The 9,918-nt window shown below is 37.1% G+C and overlaps 1 long non-coding RNA gene across 1 annotated transcript; it reads right to left on the reverse strand.

Moving 5' to 3' along the window:
• Positions 1-1,250: 1,250 nt before the first annotated feature.
• On the reverse strand, positions 1,251-1,869 carry LOC123400047. The gene is made up of 2 exons (XR_006610472.1): positions 1,698-1,869; positions 1,251-1,581 (listed from the first exon to the last, which is right to left on the reverse strand). It is a non-coding gene; the product is annotated as an uncharacterized LOC123400047 (long non-coding RNA).
• Between the last annotated feature and the right edge of the window lie 8,049 nt (positions 1,870-9,918).

Consider the following 9,918-nt stretch of genomic DNA (forward strand, 5'->3'; position numbering starts at 1 on the left):
GGTGAACGTCCTTGATAGGTCGTGTTACTGATCTTGTATGTAAAAGACAAGTCAGATCATGAGCATCTTATAGATGGTAGATGGTATGTAGGTGCAGTTGTAAATCTTTGATATACAATATTAAATATTTGATTATAGGTAGCTTAGAATGACGTATCCTTGATCAACTCGAATTTAATTTTTTCAGAAATACAATAAATGATTCATCAGTCCCAATAGTAAAGAATCATAACTGAATGCACGAGTACTTAACTTCATGAAACACAACCATCTGTAAGTTTTTCTTTAACATACGTGCAAGAAAATAAATTACATGCATATGCAATGTGAAAATAAAAAAGTACGCACGGAAAGATTTTCATGATTCTTTAGTGGTACACTCAGGACGAGTTTATTTGTAAAAGTTTGGAAAAGACAAACATCCAACACGTGGACATCTAGTGAGCTCACATTGTTGACATCACAAAATGCTTCAATTTATATCATGCATCTATAAAAAGGGTTAAGATAAATTTTGTCATACAAACCAGAAAAACGTCTCTCTCATAGGACCTAGACCTCTCTCCTAGGTAAATAATAAATGCTTCTTTATATGGTATAAACCATAATACTTTACACTTAGTAAATAATAAAACAAGGCAAAGTCTGAATGCCAAAGATGAGACATAGCATGCCAAATTCCTTAAGAATGAGTTAGTTAGCCAGCACACCGGTTGACAATTGGAGTTGTTACATGTGGACATCTAGTGAGCTCACATTGTTAACATTAGAAAATGCTTCTATCTATATAATGCATCTATAAAAAAGGGTTGAGATAAATTTTGCAGGACAACAATTCAATAATGGAGTGTGCACATGTGGACTTTCCATGAGCCCACACGGATGACACAAAGATATGATCACCTCTCATTAGCAATAAGATATGTTAAACTAAAAAATACCATAATTCAGTTATTCCAGTTTGCATGCTCATTTGGTTTTTTGGATTTCTATAGACATATGATGATAATATCCACATTCTATGCCATGTAATGTGTGCATTCTTTTGGAATGTTTTTTGTCCTTTTTTCTCTGTTTTTAGGGGGGGAACAACAAATATTTGAATTTTGACGACCACGATGATATCTTTGTGTGTAAGGACTCTAAGAATACCATAACTGTTATTACGAACGAACATGTTAGTTTCCCGCATGCAATAGCATAATAGGCTAATTAAACCCAACATGGAGTTTCACTCGAAGGATCACACATTATGCAAACGATAGGACCATGAATATTTAATGCGACCGCAATGAGTTGCATCCAGAGAAGGTTGAATGTAAGTAGTGATTGATTACCCGTATAAGGGGCCGACATTGTACTACAAAACATCAGTTGACTAGTAGGATGTTAAGGGTGAACATGCAAGGGTTGAGACTGACGACCTAAAAAATACATTTCTCTATCATCATATGTAAGCTTGATGGAGTGGATTGCGTCTGCACCAGAAATTTCCACCCGGGCTAGTCGGTGGGGAGCATGTGTTACGTCACGAGGCTGGCCTCCAACTCCACCCCATAGACCAATCTTCACAGGCTTGCTCTACAAGCATCATCACACAGATGTAAAATCGCACAAAGTATGGAATGTATACATACATGCATGTAATGGAAAATTGGAAGTAAGAATAATGTGCATGAGTGTGTGTCAGTGTGTACCATGATGAAGCTAGTTCAACACAAATGAAAGTTTAAGTGGTGGTAGTAGTACAAAGGTATATATGGAGTATGAGGGACTTATGGACACCATGCAGAGAGGAGCACCCTATATATAGTCAAGCGCATGAACAATCCACTACCTAGCATGGTTAACAATTGCATGCTAGCTAGGTTTTCGTAAGTACTAAAACAAGGCGAAGTGTGAATGCCAAAGACGAGATATAGCATGCCAAATTCCTTAAGAATGAGTTAGTTAGCCAGCACACCAGTTGTCAATTGTAGTTGTTACATGTGCACATCTAGTGAGCTCACATTGTTGACATCACAAAATGCTTCAATCTATATCATGCATCTATAAAAAAAGGTTGAGATTAATTTTGTAAGACAACAATTCAATAATGAAGTGTGCACGCGTGGACATTCCCTGAGCCCACATGGATGACATCAAGATATGATTACCTATCATTAGCAATAAGATATGTTGAACTAAAAACTGCCATAATTAAGTTATTCCAGTTTGCATGGTCATTCGCTTTTGTGGATTTCCGTAGACATATGATGAAAATATCCCCATTCTACTACATGTATTATTTACATTATTTTTGAATTTTTTTGTTCCTTTGCCCTTTTTTGTAGGGGGAGGGGGGCATCAAATATTTGGATTTTGATGACCGCAATGATTTGCATCCAGAGAAGGTCAAATGTAAGTAGTGATTGATTACTAGTATAAGAGGCCGACATTGTACTATAAAACATGACCTGACTAATAGGACGTTAAGGGTGAACATGCAAGGGTTGAGACTGACGACCTAAAAAATACATTTCTCGTTATCATCAATAGGAAAAGGTGAAAATAATAGCAAATGGTGTGGGGGTGCGTGGACATAATTTGAGCCCACACTTATGACATCAAGAAACTATTATTTTTCATTATCGATGTGACATCCCACACTATAAAACTAACATCTCTCACTTGGTCGAGTCCGACAAGGTAACTCATTTTTTGGATTTCAACAGTTGTGTTAGAAGAACATCGTGAGCTAAATCTATGCCATGCACTCCCTTCATCCTTTTTTACATGAAATATATTAACTTACAAAATCTAATTGATTTGTAATTCAGTAAATGGTTCTTGACCTTTATGAGGCTCTTCCAAAAGCAAAAAATTGATTCGTTTAGTTTTCTTTCACGAACATCAAAGTAACAAATTTACATTCATAACCAACCACGAAATAAACACGTACATCGATAAAATTCAGTTTCTTTAATGGTACAAACGGAATAAATTTATTACTAGTACTTTTCGTCGACACACGACCCACATCTCGAATGTGATTCCTTTTATATCTTGCATGAGAAAGCAAGGTTAGATCAAGAATATATTATTCGCGAAAGATGGTACACACAAATGGTTGAACATCAGTTGGGGCCTGTACTGATTAGTGATTGATTACTAGTATAAGAGGCCTGTATTGTACTATTAAACATCAGTTGACCAGTAGGACATTAAGGGTGAACATGCAAGAGTTGACATTGATGACCTTTAAAAATACATCTCTCGTTATCATCAATAGAAAAACGTAAAAATAATAGCTAATGGTGTGGCGATACGTGGACATATTTTGGGCCCACACTTAAGACATCCAAAAACTATTATTTTTCATCATCGATGTGACATGCCACACTACAAAACTAACATCTCTCACTTATTGGAGGCCCGCAAGCTAACTCATTTTTCTAGATTTGAACAAACGTATTAGAAGAACATCATGAGGTAAATCTATGCCATGTAGTCCATTCATTCTTTTTTACATGAAATATATCAATATACAACATCTAATTGCTTTTTAATTCATTAAATGGTTCTTGACCTTTAGGAGGCTCTTCCAAAAGAAAATAAAATTGATCCATTCATTATTATTTCACACACATTGAAGTAACAAATTAACATTCAAAACCAACCACAAAATAAACTAGTACACCGGGAAAATTCAGTTTCTTTAGCGGTACAAACGGAATACATTTGTAAGCAGTACTTTTCGTCGACGCACGACCAACATGTCGGATGGTCTTCCTTTTGTGTCTTGCATGCGAAAGCAAGGGCACATCAATAAGTAGCCGCCGTTTAGGAAACCAAGGACTGCAGCCGTTTTCTCGCAGAGCCGAGTCGGGCTAGTAAGAAGTAGCTACTTTATGCAGCTTTGTATCTGGTCCGGGACCTCATCATAGCAAACCATCTACGCATTTTTTAAACCAATGGTCAATCAAACAACTTTCCTCAGCCTTCTTTTCTGGTTGATTGAGCAAGCCCTGAGACCGAGAGGGATGCACTGCCCCACGCATCTAACCAGCTCGCGTGGTTCACCGGTTCCACCGACGTCACCCTTAGATAGAGTTATTCAGTCGATACAGAGATGCGCTATATTATTGCCGACAGATGGTACATACGTATGGTTATAAAGCTACGAGAAGTATTAAAACCCCATTTTACACCCGAAAGCCTCCTATCCGCAGTCTATTTTTCCTCATAGAATGCTTCTTATAAAGGACATATATTATCACACAAAAATCTAACCGATTGATTATTCCCAATAGTGAACACTACAACTTGAATGAATGTGTTCTGAATCTTAATGCGGAATTCACAAAAATGCAAATCATTTTGTCTCGGTGTGGCATATGTGGAAGAAAAAATAAATTTAAATTCAAATCTAACCATAGTCGAAACGATTACATGAAAAAACATATTTTCTAGGGATACACCCATGACGGTATCGTTTGTTCTATTTTACACAACCCGCACAATGAACATCCTGGATAGGTCATCTTACCGATCTTGCATCCGAAAGACATGTCAAATCATGAGCATCTTGTAGATGGTATGTACGTGCAATTGGAAATGGAATATATGATTCACGAGTCCCAACAGTAAAGAATCAAGACTGAATGCACGAGCCCTTAACTTCATGAAACACAACCATATGTTAGTTTGTCTTTAACATACGATGCGTGAAAACAAATTACATGCATATGCAATGACAAAACAAAAAAGTACGCAAAAAAATATTTTCATGATTTTTTAGTGGTACACTCAGGACGAGTTTATTCGCAAAACTTTGGACAAGACAAACATCCAACATATCCATTAAGTCCGTCTTTCGGATCTAGAATCTACCTAGTCAAGAAAAAAATGAATTTCTTTATTTGAAGAATAAAGCGCCCATTTCTTATACTTTATATCACATAAAGAAGTTTTTGTTGTACAATGTAAAAAATGGACCTTTTTCACAAGACAAAAATAGGATTCCCTAGAGAACAACTCATGGGGATGTGGTTAACAATTGCATGCTAGCTAGTTTTAGTAAATAATAACACAAGGCGAAGTGTGAATTCCAAAAACGAGATATAGCACGCCAAATTCTTTAAGAGTGGGTTAGTTAGCCAGCACACCGGTTGACAATTGGAGTTGTTACACGTGGACATCTAGTGAGCTCACATTGTTTACATGACAAAATGTTTCTATCTATATCGTGCATCTATAAAAAAAGGTTGAGATAAATTTTGTAGGACATAAATTCAATAATGATGTGTGCACGTATGGACATTCTATGAGCCCCCATGCATGACAACAAGATATGATTACCTCTCATTAGCAATAAGATATGTCGAACTAAAAAGTACCATACTTCTGTTATTCCAGTTTGCATGCCCATTCGGTTTTGTGGATTTCCATAGACATATGATGGAAATATCCCCATTCGTCTATGCCATGTATTCTGTACATTCTTTTGAAAAAAATATTTTTTTTCCTTTTGCCCTATTTTGTAGGGGGCGGGGCATCAAATATTTGGATTTCGATGTCCGGAATAATTTTTATGTGTGGAAGGACTCGAAGAATACCATCGCTGTTATTACAGACGGTCATGTTAGTTACCCGCGTGCAATAGTCTAATAGGCTAATTAATCCAAAAATGGCGATTCACAAAAAGGATCACATATTTTGCAAACGATAATCCCATTAGTAGTCAATGCGACCGCAGTGAGTTGCATCGAGAGAAGGTGAAATGTAAGTAGTGATTGATTACCAGTATAAGAGGCCGGCATTGTACTATAAAACATTAGTTGACTAGTAGGACATTAAGGGTGAACATGCAAGGGTTGACACTGATGACCTTAAAAATACATCTCTCGTTATCATCAATAGAAAAAGGTGAAAATATATGATTCATGAGTCCCAACAGTAAAAACTCATGACTGAATGCATGAGCCATTAACTTCGTGAAACACAACCATCAGCTAGTTTGTCTTTAACATACGTGTGAGAAACAAAATACATGCATATGCAATGTAAAATAAAAAGTACGCACGAAAAGATTTTCATGATTCTTTAGTGGTACACTCAGGATGAGTTTATTTGTAAAAGTTTGGAAAAGATAAACATCCAACATATCCATTAAGTCTGTCTCTCGGGATTTGAATCTACCTAGCCGAGAGAAATCAAATTTGTTTCTTTGAAGAATCATGTGCCCAATTATTATACTTTATATCATATATAGAAGTATTTGTTTTAGCTGTAAACACAAAGTGAAAGTCAGATGGATCTTTTTCACAAGACAAAAAACAATATTCTCTTGAGAACAACTATAGGGGATGTGGTTACTTATTCATAAGTCGTGCTTATTAGCACGAGATATTACAAGTGACATAGATTTTCACACAAATGACATACTTGTAGAATCCCTTACTTGGGAGGGATTCAAGACATGGCATATCATGGCATGGCGGGCATATATAATAATTCTGCCAGCTAACAAAGGTGTCCCTGATTTATTTCAACAACACACCATAATAGTAGTAGCACATAGGCCTCACGGGCTACTCCTTATAGCGGAAGTAACTCGATGGATTATGATGGATCATGGAAGAACATAGATACCAATGGCATCAATGAGATCCCCAACACGTCCAAAGAAACCGGTGATCTGGCCGCCATGAGTCACTGGGACATGAAAGGAACCCCCGGAACCAGCACTACCACATTCTATAGTCTTTCCATTGTTTGTAACAAATTTGAGAGACGTCACTATTGACGACACACTACCCCATCTACCATAGGTTCCTGAAATTTCAGTCACATATTCCGTGTCTTCAAGGTCCAACTGTGTAAAACAACAATCAAGCATTTTTATAATTTATAGTTAGGACTTCATATGGCGAAAAGGATTACTTACATATATAAATTGTATATATTAGGTATTTTATAATGTTAAGCAGATTCACACACCGTGTGCTTGTTCCCACTAGGAGCTCCCCAAACACCCTCTACATGCTGATCCCCGGCATGATCCTCATATGTAAACTTGATGGAGTGGATTGCGTCTGCACCAGAAATTTCCACCCGGGCTAGTCGGTGGGGAGCGTGTCTGACGTCACGAGGCTGGCCTCCGACTCCACCCCATAGACCAATCTTCACAGGCTTGCTCTGCAAGCATCATCACATAGATGTAAAATCACACAAAGTATGGAATGTATACATACATGCATGTAATGGAAAATTGGAAGTAAGAATAATGTGCATGAGTGTGTGTCAGTGTGTACCATGATGAAGCTAGTTCAACACAAATGAAAGTTTGAGTGGTGGTAGTAGTACAAAGGTATATATGGAGTATGAGGGACTTATGGACACCATGTAGAGAGGAGCACCCTATATATAGTCAAGCGCATGAACAATCCACTACCTAGCATGGTTAACAATTGCATGCTAGCTAGGTTTTCGTAAGTACTAAAACAAGGCGAAGTGTGAATGCCAAAGACGAGATATAGCATGCCAAATTCCTTAAGAATGAGTTAGTTAGCCAACACACCAGTTGTCAATTGGAGTTGTTACATGTGCACATCTAGTGAGCTCACATTGTTGACATCACAAAATGCTTCAATCTATATCATGCATCTATAAAAAAGGGTTGAGATTAATTTTGTAGTTCCACAATTCAATAATGAAGTGTGCACGCGTGGACATTCCCTGAGCCCACATGGATGACATCAAGATATGATTACCTATCATTAGCAATGAGATATGTTGAACTAAAAACTGCCATAATTAAGTTATTCCAGTTTGCATGCTCATTCGCTTTTGTGGATTTCCGTAGACATATGATGAAAATATCCCCATTCTACTACATGTATTATTTACATTATTTTTGAATTTTTTTGTTCCTTTGCCCTTTTTTGTAGGGGGAGGGGGGCATCAAATATTTGGATTTTGATGACCGCAATGATTTGCATCCAGAGAAGGTCAAATGTAAGTAGTGATTGATTACTAGTATAAGAGGCCGACATTGTACTATAAAACATGACCTGACTAATAGGACGTTAAGGGTGAACATGCAAGGGTTGAGACTGACGACCTAAAAAATACATTTCTCGTTATCATCAATAGGAAAAGGTGAAAATAATAGCAAATGGTGTGGGGGTGCGTGGACATAATTTGAGCCCACACTTATGACATCAAGAAACTATTATTTTTCATTATCGATGTGACATCCCACACTATAAAACTAACATCTCTCACTTGGTCGAGTCCGACAAGGTAACTCATTTTTTGGATTTCAACAGTTGTGTTAGAAGAACATCGTGAGCTAAATCTATGCCATGCACTCCCTTCATCCTTTTTTACATGAAATATATTAACTTACAAAATCTAATTGATTTGTAATTCAGTAAATGGTTCTTGACCTTTATGAGGCTCTTCCAAAAGCAAAAAATTGATTCGTTTAGTTTTCTTTCACGAACATCAAAGTAACAAATTTACATTCATAACCAACCACGAAATAAACACGTACATCGATAAAATTCAGTTTCTTTAATGGTACAAACGGAATAAATTTATTACTAGTACTTTTCGTCGACACACGACCCACATCTCGAATGTGATTCCTTTTATATCTTGCATGAGAAAGCAAGGTTAGATCAAGAATATATTATTCGCGAAAGATGGTACACACAAATGGTTGAACATCAGTTGGGGCCTGTACTGATTAGTGATTGATTACTAGTATAAGAGGCCTGTATTGTACTATTAAACATCAGTTGACCAGTAGGACATTAAGGGTGAACATGCAAGAGTTGACATTGATGACCTTTAAAAATACATCTCTCGTTATCATCAATAGAAAAACGTAAAAATAATAGCTAATGGTGTGGCGATACGTGGACATATTTTGGGCCCACACTTAAGACATCCAAAAACTATTATTTTTCATCATCGATGTGACATGCCACACTACAAAACTAACATCTCTCACTTATTGGAGGCCCGCAAGCTAACTCATTTTTCTAGATTTGAACAAACGTATTAGAAGAACATCATGAGGTAAATCTATGTCATGTAGTCCATTCATTCTTTTTTACATGAAATATATCAATATACAACATCTAATTGCTTTTTAATTCATTAAATGGTTCTTGACCTTTAGGAGGCTCTTCCAAAAGAAAATAAAATTGATCCATTCATTATTATTTCACACACATTGAAGTAACAAATTAACATTCAAAACCAACCACAAAATAAACTAGTACACCGGGAAAATTCAGTTTCTTTAGCGGTACAAACGGAATACATTTGTAAGCAGTACTTTTCGTCGACGCACGACCAACATGTCGGATGGTCTTCCTTTTGTGTCTTGCATGCGAAAGCAAGGGCACATCAATAAGTAGCCGCCGTTTAGGAAACCAAGGACTGCAGCCGTTTTCTCGCAGAGCCGAGTCGGGCTAGTAAGAAGTAGCTACTTTATGCAGCTTTGTATCTGGTCCGGGACCTCATCATAGCAAACCATCTACGCATTTTTTAAACCAATGGTCAATCAAACAACTTTCCTCAGCCTTCTTTTCTGGTTGATTGAGCAAGCCCTGAGACCGAGAGGGATGCACTGCCCCACGCATCTAACCAGCTCGCGTGGTTCACCGGTTCCACCGACGTCACCCTTAGATAGAGTTATTCAGTCGATACAGAGATGCGCTATATTATTGCCGACAGATGGTACATACGTATGGTTATAAAGCTACGAGAAGTATTAAAACCCCATTTTACACCCGAAAGCCTCCTATCCGCAGTCTATTTTTCCTCATAGAATGCTTCTTATAAAGGACATATATTATCACACAAAAATCTAACCGATTGATTATTCCCAATAGTGAACACTACAACTTGAATGAATGTGTT

The sequence above is a fragment of the Hordeum vulgare genome, chromosome 5H (genome assembly GCF_904849725.1).
Source record: "Hordeum vulgare subsp. vulgare chromosome 5H, MorexV3_pseudomolecules_assembly, whole genome shotgun sequence".
NCBI lineage: Eukaryota > Viridiplantae > Streptophyta > Magnoliopsida > Poales > Poaceae > Hordeum > Hordeum vulgare.